Source organism: Amblyomma mixtum, chromosome 7 (assembly GCF_055824585.1).
Source record: "Amblyomma mixtum isolate Tamu chromosome 7, ASM5582458v1, whole genome shotgun sequence".
Lineage (NCBI taxonomy): Eukaryota > Metazoa > Arthropoda > Arachnida > Ixodida > Ixodidae > Amblyomma > Amblyomma mixtum.
Window position 1 is genome coordinate 67,603,593 of NC_143018.1, and position 13,624 is coordinate 67,617,216.

Genomic DNA, 13,624 nt, shown 5'->3' on the forward strand with positions numbered 1-13,624 from the left:
ATGGATTTTTTCGACGAGTTTGTGTAGATAATAGCCAATTTACTGGTGCAACGATCGCACCTTTCAGTAAAGAAAATATAGAGCGAATATTGAAGATAAATTTATGCCACTGGTAAAAACTTACACCGCAATTAAGAAGACTTTTTTGAAATTTCTATTAATAATCAGGATGTACGCCTATACTACGCGGGCAAATATGGCGAAGATTCGAGCTTTCTCAAGAAAATACGCATAACGGCGCCTTCTTTCACTTTTTGTTCGAGCCACCTCCGTTGTTTCGAACGGAAATAAACTCAATTCAATTCAATTCTACTCCCTACGAGGAGTGGATGCGAATTCGATTGCTTTACGGACTGAGAATAAGTGCAAATACTCGATTCAGGATTTAAAGGGACCTTTATTGTTAGTTCTATGGGACAATGTACAGGAAGCTACAAGAATAATCATAACGAATAGACATTGGAATGCAAACTGCGAAGAGGCCGAACCATACTGAAAAGAATAGTTTGTCCTTATGCAGTAATAACGGACCGATAGATTTGAAAGTTTCGTGCACAGGTTTACAATAAAAGCAGAACAGAATGGCGCGCTTTTGAAATTAAATGAATGGCGGCAGGGCGCTGAAACTGCTCAGTGAGCAGCAAAGACGAGTTGACCTCGGGCGTCTCTGTGTTGGAAGGTCTCGGGCGTATAGTCAACACAAACGAAGACTGGCTCTAACATGGGCGCGCAGCGGACGTGGAAGGAGCCCCGGCTGATTGACGCTATTCCTTACCCACAGGTAGATCAGAATGCCTGGCTCATGCTGTGCCCCAAATTGAAAGTCTAACTACGATCTGAAAGTCTCAAGTGTCCGTGTCTACAGGTTTCCGAGCGACCCGCAGCAGAGAGCGGCGTGGACAAAGGCGATTTCTCGTGAAAATTTCACGCTAACAAAGCATACTGTGGTAAGCATCGTTTTATTTTTTTTTTGGTTATGCTCTATGTATATGTAACATAAAACAAGCGCTTTTCCTTACGTTTGTTGTGCGTATTGCGGCACACTAGCTCTCTCGCCTGTAGGTATTTGTTAAGTCTGTGTTCATGCTCGCTTCGATCCGTTTCCCGTAAGCGTGCATAGAACTATACATTACTCTTTTTTTTTCAGCTGTGCGAGAAACATTTTGTCGAAGCAGACTTCGTTAGAACTGCAACATACACAGATGCGCAGACCGGCAAGGTGATTGAAGTGCCGCTGGAACGCGTTCACCTAAAGCAAACAGCAGTGCCCAGTGTGTTCGCCGACTGCCCGAAGTATCTATCTCGCCCGACAGCGTCCGGCCGGGAGGCACCAGAAGAAAAGAAAGCTCGATTAGAAGCTGCGTCGCTGCGAAAAGCTATTGAGCTTTCTGTTGCCGCACAAGCAGAAGAAAACCGGAAGAACAAAGTAGGCAGTTTCAGGGAGTTTTGCGATGCAATTTCAAACTCCTCGAATTCCGACTTCTGGACTGTGATTGTCAAAGAGTCAAAGGTCCTATTCTTGGATCTGTCATTTGATCGTGCTCCCGCTGTGCGTAGTTCGGTGACAGTGTCAGCAGAACTGTGCGTTGAGGTGTTTATTGGAGAATCGTGCATCAAGAACCTTTCAACTGTGAATGTGCCTTCACACTTGCAAGACCTCAGGCAGCAGTCGGTTGAGCAGCTACAAAGTGGATGCTATGCGGATGGAAACCGAAAGGCTCACCATCTTCTGGAAACTGCGTTGCTACTGCTTCATGATGTGTGCGAGGAGTACCAGCAACAAGAAAATCAGGGATGGCACTTGGAAGTTCTCAAATTTGTAAGCAGTCAAGTAAAGCTTGTTTTGAAAAATGCTTTACGTTACTCTTCAGACATGCTTGTTTTTGCGGGACTGCTGTACACAATATCACCGCATGCATATAAGTTTATCCGAAGTTCTATGAAAGTGAAGTTGCCCCACCCTGTAACCATAAGGCGCCTCTGCTCTTCATATCAGGTAAACCCTGCCCTAGAGCAGCACGACTCTTCCTTCCTGAGCTATACGAAGACAGTGTTGAGCGTGATGAAAGAGCATGAGCGGACTGTTACTCTGATGATGGACGAGATTCATCTCCAAAGCTACTTTGATTATAAAGGTGGCTTTATCACAGGCGCTGCAGTAAACAGCTCAAGTCCAGCCAAAACAGCTCATGTTTTTATGATACAAAGCCTTCTTTCAAACCACAAAGATGTTGTTCAAATTCTGCCCGTAGCTTAGATTGATGCAGAAACTCTTCATAAATTCTTACACAAACTAATAGGGAATCTTGAATCACTTGGACTGAAAATTATAGCAGTTGTCTCAGACAATAACTCAATAAATCGAAAGGCTATGAAATTTTTCGCAAGTCCGCCAAAGGCCAGCATTGTCTATCAGCATCCAGCTGATTCTTCTCGGCCACTGTTTTTCATTCTAGACCCAGTTCATGTGTTAAAGTCGGTGCGAAATAACTGGTTGAACCAGCGTAGCATAAGAAAATGCATGTATTTTCCAGATACGAACAGCGCTGAACCAAAGCCACCGATTCTGACAGCATCATTTAGAACTTTGCGGGAGCTCCACGATGCAGAGAAAAATGAGCTATTAAACATAGCACCAACCCTATCATTAAAGGCACTAGACCCATCGAATATGGAGCGGCAAAACGTGAATCTTGCACTTCGAATTTTCAATGACTCCACAGTGGCTGCACTGAAATCTACCAAGATACAGCATGCAAAAGAAACTGCTGATTTTATTGCTACAATTCTGACATGGTGGCGGATAGTCAATGTAAAGACGCCAAGGAAAGGTCAGCGCCTGCGGGATGAGATGCAGTATCCTGTGAGTTCCACGTCATGCCCTCAGTTGGAATTTTTGAAGAAGATAACAGAGTGGCTTGACTACTGGGCTAGCCTAAAGCATGATGCAGGGCGTTTCACACCAGAAACACACATGGCTCTCGGACACACAAGCCACGCTCTGCATGAAATTTCACTTTACTATTTAGAGGAGCTTGGGTTTAAATATGTCCTACTTGGAAAGTTTCAGACAGACTCTCTAGAAGAGAGGTTCGGAAAATATCGCCAGCTGAGCGGTTCTCAATATCATGTCTCGGTTCGGCAGATTTATGAGTCCGAGAGCAAACTGCGGCTGCAAAAAGTCCTAGATCTTCCCGACTTAGATGTCATAGGACGGCCAGTGTCGAAGACAACTGCCAGCTCATTTCACGAGCAGTTTCCAATAAAAGTTTACAACGGAGACATTCAGAAAAAAACTTCAAGGATGCCAGCTGTGACATACGTTGCTGGATATTGTGCGCATGCTGCGTTGAAGAAGCTCATGTGTACATCGTGTAAAGAAATGCTTGTTTTAGAAAATACAGATTTAGACAAAGATGAAAACGTACTCATTGCAGGCATGACAAGAGGGGGTTTGAAATTCCCCCAAGCAGTGGTCGTCAATGCGGTGCTCTTCACTGAGATTGTCCTTGACAAGCTTAGAAGCCAGCAGTATTCTTCGCAGTTTCTTGCTCTGGCTAATCAAAAGGAGGCACTGGTAGCACTCGTATCTCATGCTCTTGATAGTTTTGAGGTGCCTGACTACTGCGATTCGGGGCATTCTCCGCAGGAGGTCATGCATCACATCCTCAGTGCGGCAGCAAATACACTCCTCAACAATCTATGCAAAGCAGCCAACAACAAACTGGCTATGCCAAAACCAAAGCGAAAGCTGCAAACTGTACAGAAATGAAGTGACTGCACGCAAAACTACTGGAATTGTTAAAAATGTTGTTAAAAATGCATAAGAGGTGTATTGTTTCATCTTGCTGTGATTATGCTGCATTGTATATATTTTCCTCAATTTTGTGTTGTTTACCGTAATAAATCACTCGTTTCTTGAAACACTAGCCATTCATTCCTGGCTTCCTTTCTTCTGTGTTGTCAACAGGCTGTGTATTTACATTGCTTTAAATGCCGTGTATTGATTCTTTGGTGACTGAATTTATATTTTGTGGTAAATGACCTGGCCAGAACATTTCCATGCGGACACCGCGGCGAAATTTACTTGCGGAAGTAAGATCCTATCAATCAGCGCAAAGCACACTAATTTGTGCATACGCTAAATAAAACCACAACATTAAAAGTGATTGTGTTTCTGTCGGGAAAGTATTTTGTAATAGTAGTTCTTATTACTACTGGTCCTTACATGAACGAAACGGTATAAACCGACGGCCTCGGGGTAAGGAGCGCACTGAAGATCCGTCGAGGAGTATCGCGCGAGGTGAAGCCGACTTGCAGGCCCATCCCGCGAGCGTGACGTCACGGCGGCGCGCGGAGGCCTTGAGCCTTGAGCGTTTTTCCGGGCGATTCGTCGGCGTCGACGGCACCGGAGCGTTTTTTTGCCGCCGGAGAGGACGTTTTTGCCAAATCGTCGGGTTCTGTCGAAACAGATAAAAACGTCGACGCCGCGCCGACGCCGGGAGAGGGCAGCGACAGAGGGCCAATGAGAGCCGGAACGGGCGTCACGTGACTCTGGGCGGAGCCACGCCGGCCGAGAGACGCGCTTGCGAGCTCTCTCTGGCACTGTAGCTTGACCACCAAAACTGCGTCGTGCTTCCCGGAAAGCATAGTTATTATCCGGAAAGACGGGCGTTTGACACACCGAGGGTACCGAGTTCTAGTTCACTATAGTACCGAGGCTTGGGCTTCGGGTTTCTTGGCCGAAACGGCCGAGCAGCGTGTTGTCTCTCGGAGGAGTCGCTTTTAGCTGGCCGCGCCGTCCATCAGGCGCACGCGTAAACGGTAGCGCCACCTAGTGACAAGACGCCAAAGCACATAAATGCTGTGTAGAAGAATTTTTTTTATCCGTAATTGCTGATAACTACGATGGGTGCATTGCGAGCCTTTTTTCGTTCCAAGTAGAAGATCTGCTAATAGATGAAAATGTAGCAAGTGACTAAAAGCTAGACAACTGCTTCACCAGGTGTCGTTCTTGCGAGGTAAATACAGTTAGGCCTAAGAGCTTGAAAATCGAGAAATTATCTGAAAAACAAAGGCTAGTTATCGCTTATACCTCTACGCGTGGGCGAGCTGTGCGAAGTAAAAGCGAACCGCTACCATCTGAGCGAGCTATCACGTCGAAGAATCCAGCGGTGACATGTATTTATTCCGAAGTGGGCGAGCAGGGCGCAGCCATCTTGTCAACGTCGCCCGTAGCGCGCGCCGCTCGGCTGCTGACTATGCGGGAGTGAATTCGTCGACGCCGGCGCGGGCGTTGGGCGCGCGAGCGTCTTTCCGAACACCCGAAAGTGCAGCAGCGGAAGTTCCGGTTACGTCACTCTAAACAAAAATAGTAAGAAAACAAAACGCACTACGCGCTTATGTTTCTTCGAGTATGTAGTGTAGTGTATAAACTAAAACGCTTCGCTATTAAAATATTTTTCTTCATGAACGCTTACTCCGAGCAATGCACTATATAAATCGCCTGCGTGCGTAGCGCCATCTCTACGCCAGCCGCCGGCGCTCCTTGGCTGGGCGCGCTTGTCGAAACCCGGCGCGCACGTCGCGAGTACCCGAAGGCTCGAGATTTCTTCGGCCGAGTATCGCGGCCACAAAACCGGCGTCAACGGTGAGCACAGCTACAGTTTTCTTATAGAGGTGGTACAAAATGTAAGTGAGATCTTAAATTTTTGTTTTGCTTCTCTCTGGCAGGTTGCTGTGCCGTGAAAGCGATGTCACCTTGCTGACTCGAACAAGGTGGCGAGCTGACGCAACACTAAGTTTGTTTGTTTGTTTGTTTGTTTGTTGATGGGGTTTAACGTCCCAAAGCGACTAAGGCTATGAGAGACGCCGTAAGTGCAAGTTGAGGCCAAGAAGATGAACAAAAGCACCAAAAAAGAATGACACTCGTTTGCTTAGCCTCATTCTCTTTATGCTGTCAAGAGCTGAGGCACCGAGCACAATTGCCCAGTTTAAAGTGCTGATGCCCCAGCTGCACACAGCAGTGAAGTGAAGGCACTGTTCTGGGAGTACTACACTCAGTTTTCCACCTCATGAAGCCTGCATACACAGATGATAGCAGACTCTCTATTGAAAAGCATACTACACGCTCGTGGTGACTCCCTAACAGTCTTGTAAACCCACCAAATAATACCGCATACATCTGCAATGTATGGCAACGAAACTCTGCAGCACCATTGTCGGTGTACTGAAAAAACTGCAAGAAGAACTTCCCTAATATTCAGCGCGCAGTTCAAAAGCGAACTGCTTTCACCCCGGTGCACTCTCATCGACAGGTAGCTCTGACAAGGCATATATTGAAATTATGGGGTGAAACATGCCAGTGCAGAGCAGGCAATGAGGCATGGCGCAGCGCAGCACCTTGGATTCGTGTTAAGCATGAGTGTTTTTGGATTTATGGAGCATTAGAAACTAAGGCTATCCATGTGCCAAGCACAGGGTTGAAAAGTGGTTGCTGCGGTCAGAGACCATTAGCTTTTAATGTGCTGCAGTTTGTTTATGATATTTCCTTCTTTTAGGAACTTAACTCACTGTAAATCTGCTGTGGCAATCTTTGCTAACAGTAAATTAAGATTCAAACAGATATTTTTATGTGGAAATTGTAAAATGCTTTTTTTTTACTTCTTTGGGCTTTCTGCATAAAAAATGTCTTACCGTAACCAATTTTGCATTTAATTCACAAACAGGTTTTCCTTGTTTTATTAGCATGAAGTTATGTGGTTTGTGGTTCGTGGGGTTTAACATCCCAAAGCGACTCACGCTATGAGGGACGCCGTAGTGGAGGTCTCGGGAATAATTTCGACCACCTGGGGTTCTTTAACGTGCACTGACATCGCACAGTACACGGGCCTCTAGAATTTAGCCTCCATCGAAATGCGACCGCTGTGACCAGTATGGAAACTGCGTCTTTCAGGTCAGCAGCCGAGCACCATAGCCACTGAGCCACCACGGTGGCCTGAAGTTATGTGTAAGGCGCATACGTCTGATGTGAGGTGGCATAAGTTCAATAAAGCATTCATTGGTTTCGACGTGACTTTGATTTGCCCGAGATTCTGCTTTACCAGGTGTACCTTATTGTTGATTGCATTATCTGAAGTGGTCCGCTATTTCTTTTGTAGCTTACTATCCACCAGCTTCAAGCAATCTATGCGGAATATTTACTTTTTCTAGTTTCTCGTCATATGCTCATGCAGCACTCCCTTCAGCTCTTTTGCTACTGCATATGTTGACTTGGCTCGGGACCCAGCATAATTTTATTGTTTTCCATGTGTTGTGGCTGTTGCTGTATGGTGCTTGGTATCTTCTAATAACAATTTTACTGAATTTTTTGGAGTGGACTGCTTTCAGCAAGCTTAGAGAGTCAATGCAGTTTATGCTGCTCTCAATGTTCTCACCTGGAGTTGTTCGGTGTGCTTTAAAATTATGTGCAGACTGGGATTTTCATACTTAGTCTGCAAGAGAAATCCGTACCACTATCATAGCCATACCATATTGCCGCCATATTCTGCCCATCACACTTTTGTGCCTGCCGCAATGTCCTATATCTTGTCAATCCCAGTCCCTAATGTAACACCCTAAAATGGAGTCAAGTCTGTTGTTGTTAAAGTGTAGGAAAATATGTATGCCTGCAGCAGCAATTGCTATATGTGCTATCTTAAGCTATGGCTGGGCTGTGACCAGCGGAAATAAAAGGGATAGGGAATATTTGCTGAAACACAGAGAACAGAGATATCAAAAAAGGATGGGGGCAAACATGTATGCAAATATGTACGTGAGACCAGGAATCAAACCTATATCCTGGTTCGTGCAACAGAATGGTTTTGCCACTGCATTACCACATAGGCCCATTTACGTTTAAGGTTTCATTCAATTAGTTAAACGAAGCGGACATGGCAAGGAGACCAATGACAGAGAAGGTGAACACAGAAGAGCAAAAGTAGCGAGGAGAGCATTTGATGTCCATATAGCAATGACTGTATAAAGAAGCTACTTGCACCACTATGAAGTAGTGTGTCATTGCATACTAACGCTGAGCACAAAGCGTGAAACAGTGAAGCACTCTTCATGATGCTGCGTTGATGCATAAAAATCATCGTAATTAATATTGGTGAGGAATTTCTTCCAAATACCTATACTGCAATTATTCTTATACTTTTAACTGCTTTATGAAAATAATTAAGCGACCTCAATAATTTACTTTTGGAGGTGACTTGAAAGTTGCATTGACAAACACTTGAAATCAGAATTATTTTATTTAACATCATGACGATGTTGGGTGTGCCGACAAAAAGCCAATGGAAAAGCTTGATGAGGCCGACACACCCTACAGAGGCATTGCAGTCGTACATAACATGGCACTTTTGGAAAACAAAAGAAACAGAAACAACAAATCTGGTATTAGGTGTTAATCATTTTGGACTCCTTACTTAAATGCCATGGGAGAGTGCAGCTCAACATTTGACAACCATAATTTGTTGGTATCCTTGGTACATACCATTTTAATGTCGCTCACGTAGGGTATTTTTGTTCTCCGCATTGCAAGGCTGACAGCTTTAGCGTTGGACAATTAGTTTTATCAACACGGGCTTTATACTGCCGTAGAAGTAAAGTTTCAAACAGCTGTGGCAAACGTATAAGTCTAAGTTCATTGAAAATCGGTTCGGAGTGTTCTAGCCGAGGAGCATTCATTACATTTCGAAAAGCTTTCTTTTGAAGGAGATACAAGCGGTTAATATTCGTAAAAGACGTGGCACCCCATACCAAAAAGCAATAATTTACAACAGAAGAAAACAACGCACTGTACAACATTTTCTTAATCTTCGGCATGAAAGATTTCAGTCGACACAAAATATCGACAACCTTTGAAAGCTTGTTCACCACCACGTCAACGGGATCATTCCAGTTCAAGTTTTCATTAAAAATAGCACCAAAGCTTTTTACCGCAGGGACTGTTTCTATAAAGTGACTAACCGATCCTTAAATAGAGTGGTGGCATATTTGTCAACTTATTACAAGGCCTGAAAAGCACAGCCTTCGTTTTGGCAGTGTTTATATTTAATAAATTATTTTCAGACCATTCTAGGAGCAACTGCAAACATTTTGTGCCTTGTTTTTCGAGATATGGCAACTGTGCAGCTCTAAAGAATAAAGTGGTGTCGTCAGCATAAATGACGAAAATTGGAAGTCTACTAATACAGACAATGTCGTTAACATAGAGAATAAACAGCAATGGCCCCAAGATACTACCTTGCAGTACATCTGAAACGATGTGCCTAGTATCAGATAAGTCATTGTTTATTTTTACTTGTTGCAATCGAGAACTCAAGTAAGACTGAATTATGCCAAGAAACTGCCCGCGGAAACCCCAGTGCTTGAGCTTAGCTAGCATTATTTTGTGGTTGATGCGGCCGTGGCCTCGTGGCAGAGCACCCGCCTCGGCTTTGGGAGGTGGTAGGTTCAACCCCTGCTGCCGGCTGGGTACCCACCAGTTTTCTCAAAATGGGTGCAAGTCATGCCCCGGCCTGGTGCTCGGCTTCCTAGGGTTGCATTGCTTGGGAAAGGAGCCTGTGCCTTCAGATCCCGTCACTGTGGGCTTGAAGACAGGTACAAAGCAAACTTTGTCAAAGGCAGAGAACTTCGTCACATTCATGAGAAAAGGGCCACAAGTCGGGCTTCTACCACACGAGGCGGATTTAGGGTTGCTTGACGGGGGAACATATCTCTGATCCGTCAAGGCAGCTGTGGCCTAGACCCTTTTTCCACGCATCTCAGCCCACATGCGCCGAGCACCAGGCCAGGGGAAATCTTGTACCCATCAAAGAAACCGGTGGGTACCCGGCGGCACTGGGGATCGAACGCCGCACCTTCCGCATGCGAGGCGGAGGCCGAAACGACTAGGCCACCGCTTCGGTGAAATGGGTGCATTCAGGATTTAACACTCATCATCGTTGTGTTCATGGGCAACCTGCAGTGCCCAGGCAGCACTGCAATCCAGCTGTTTCACATGGCCGCTCTGCGCACGTGCATCTCGCCTCCTTGAGCTGCTTCACAGGTTGGAAACAAACCTTCAGCGGTGCTAGTGCAGTTCATGTTAAAGACAGGCGCAGGCAACAGATAGTGGTTCTTGCCACTTTGCAGGCATAGTTGGCACCTTGTGGAATCAGACCGCACCTGTGTCAGCAACGAGCATTTGTTTTCAACAAATTTTTATGGGTGGCAGACGAGTTTTGACGCCCTCCCTGTAAGGTGACACATCTCATGAAAAAGGAAGATTGTTTAAATGTGCATCTAAAGCCTGCTGCTGTCAGCTGCTTTGGCAGCAACCACATTATGAATGATTAGATATGTATGTTTGGCTGAAAACATCCCTTGCCTAGATGCTCTCATCTTAGCGCAGTCAGCTGGCATACATTACATGTGGGTTCAACAGAGCACACATGCTCATGCCTATAAAAGCAAGCAGGTGGCATGGAAAAGCACCACAAGTGCACCTACAAAATGCTTGCCCCTCTCGCTAGGCTGTGTTGCGGCACTGCAATCAACGCAGTAGGCTTCATCACAGGTTGCCTGTTAGGAATTGAAATATAATGCAACTACTTAGCTTCAAAGTGAACTCTGAACACACCCCTCAGCAGACCTTACACTGCCTGCAACTCACATCTGGACATGTCAGTCCTCCTGTTATTGCATTTGTCATGAGCTGTTCGTGCTGTTATGAGCCAAAATTTTATTTTGAGCTTGCAATGCTGGAATATTACAGTTTTGTGTGTTTCCTATAACTTGTGCTGAAAGATGGGATAGCCACAGCTTTTTGGATGACAGCTTGCATGAGTACCCCACATGCCCTTTAACAAGGAAAGTTTTTGCTATCTGTAGTGTTCATAGTTTAGTCACGAAATAATAATACTGTTCATGAAAAATGTGCACTTCACGAGAATCAAGTGTGTGTTTAGTTAACACACACTTGATTCTCGTAAAGTGCGCATTCTTGAGGTTGGTACACTAACATTTATTTGGTCGAATGCATAGTGTGCCAGTGTTAGGAAAAACTACAGTGGGAAGGCACAAATGCAACACAGACAGGTAACTCATTTCAACTTGTTTACTGAGTGGCAAAGATGTCAAAGCATACACGCTTATAAATTGGCGATAAACAACCAGAAGAGGTTTGTATTGCATACTGCGTGCCCACAGCACAGCAAAAATCCGACCCAGCCAAACAGCACGTTCTTCAGCATTTTGCGGTTCTCCAATTTGAAGTCGGTACCAATATCTCGCCACAATGCACGTGCTAGGCACTTGAGCATGTCCTGACAATGTAACAACACCAAAATTTAATCCACCTCGACAATGGTCCACTAAACCTTATTTGGCGTCACAGCTTCCACTACGAGCTACCACATCACGACGGGAGTGTTTTGCGGTGGATATCTAATGAGGGATACAGAGAAGAGTAGGTCGTGATGAGAAGTCACCAAATACCAGAAGTAGAGCACACAACAGGTTTGCTACTGGAGGGTAAAAAATAAAGCAATGACAGACCAGCAGCGGCGGACTGTATCGCTGAAATCGCAATGCCTCCAGAAATACACAAAATCTATGCGATGAAGCGCCTGTAGAACGAAAGCATTTGCGGGGGCTGACTTCACACGTTAAGAAGAAATGCCTCGTCATATTACAAAGGGAACTGCTAGAAATCGCTGCTGAAAGACTGCGAATATGCAGCCAAGCAATGTGCCATTGAGCAATGCGCATAAAAATTTTTAAGAAATGCATCTTGCACCCTGGAGGCAGCCATCTTCCACCAACAGGCCAACCAACAAAGCAAGGTCTGCCCAATTTGGCGGAGTAATAACACAAGCAGTTTTGGAACAATTTTTTCAAAAAATGCACGCAAAGTAGTGCATCTTGTAAAATAAGTATAAAATAAAATAGTTCGCAAAATTGTAGAACAAATAGGTTACGATTAGTGCCAGTTTTCCATCGATCACGAAATTGGCGCGGCAGCAACATCGTGATTGCCATCAAGTCAGACGTTGTATTCAATCCAATCCGATCCGATCGTATAATCGTATTGGCGCTCTGCAGCCTCTGCAGTGTCGGTTTAAGTTCGCTGCAAAATTAATTTATTTCCGTCTTTATTGTTTCAAAGTTACACTATGTAAGTTAATGAAACACTTACGCTTACCACGGTTTGACCCTCGGTGACTGCGATCAGCGAGTCGAGCTACGTAGGCTCGATGTGCCCCACACAGCGGACTCCATCCTCCATGCAGCGAAGAGCCCCGCCACAAGAGATGCCCGGAACGAAGCGTAGTTTTTCGCTTCGAACGACATGTGAGCGTCATCGCCGGGACGCCACGACAGCTTCCTCAAACCACAGTTCATGTCCAACTCAAGTGTACGCGTCTGGCGACAAGGCTGCGGCGATAACCAACCAGCGAAAAGGTAACCTGTCAGAAAACCCAACACAGCCGTGTGAAAATCTAAAGCATTATATTTCCTGCAAACTGGGCAGCGTCCCTTATGATGTTAAACACTTAAAATATACGGTGCCTCTTCAACAATGGGTGCCAACTAAGTGCGACAGTCAGAACTTGCACGCCACAAATACGATGTTGAAGCACTAGCTGTGGCAGTCGTTTAGTAGCGGATAGGATGGAGACGAAGGAGTGGAAGCACTGGCCTTAAATAAGCTAATCTAAAAGTTGGATGTTGGGAGCTTCGTTCACAGTGGGGCGTACCAGTACCTTCGACTCTGGGCACAAGCGTACGGAAGGGCGCTGTTGCTTGCTACTGTGGATGTGCTTGATGATTTGATTAATCCGTGATCCAGGTATAGCTCGCGCTGCAGGTTGTTTTTGTTGTTTCCCGCTCGTATATATATTGTGTCGTATAGTTTCAGTATACACGATTCTGCCATGGGCACACTATCACGGATCTCCCCGAGAACGCTCAGGCCGAAAGAATGGACTAGGCGACAGGTGTACCTACACAGACGCACATTTAATACACACTACGCGACACAAACCCTAACACACAAAACTAACAAAGCTAACACAAAACATAAAGACTACCACTACACATGACCCTGGAACAGCCAGTCTACTAGTGTTTGGCGTATGTGCTCACGGTTCGGTGCTGCTGATGCGTTGCATGGGTCCAGTAAGTGGCATCTAGATAGCTGGCGTCGAGGCGGCGTTCGAAGTGCTCAGGCTGGCGTCGCTGGTGGCGGCGTTGGCGTCGTCGTACGAGCTCCTGGTCCAAGTGCTCGTGGAGGCGTTGCTGGCGATGTTGGCATGGAGGGCACCACCTGGATGGGTGGCAACAGTGCTGGAGGCACCCCTGGCCGTAGCAAGTGGTTCCATCAGCCGTTGACCCCCGGAACGAGCTTAGGAATGGCAGGTAGTCTACGGTGCGATGCCATAGAAGTCGAGATCACCGGAGCAGTAGACGGTGTTGCTCTCTTCCAGCTAAGATGTTCCTGACCTGCCGGAGCCTCCATTCTCTGTTCTTCCCTCCCGTGCCACGTTATCCCTCGCGCTTTTATAGCCTCGTCGTTGGTACACGTCATCCTTGCCTT

At 45.8% G+C, this 13,624-nt stretch overlaps 1 pseudogene; it reads left to right on the forward strand.

The window, feature by feature from the left end:
* Positions 1–791: 791 nt before the first annotated feature.
* LOC149336375 (uncharacterized) lies at positions 792–2,257 on the forward strand (annotated as a pseudogene).
* The last annotated feature ends 11,367 nt before the right edge of the window (positions 2,258–13,624 follow it).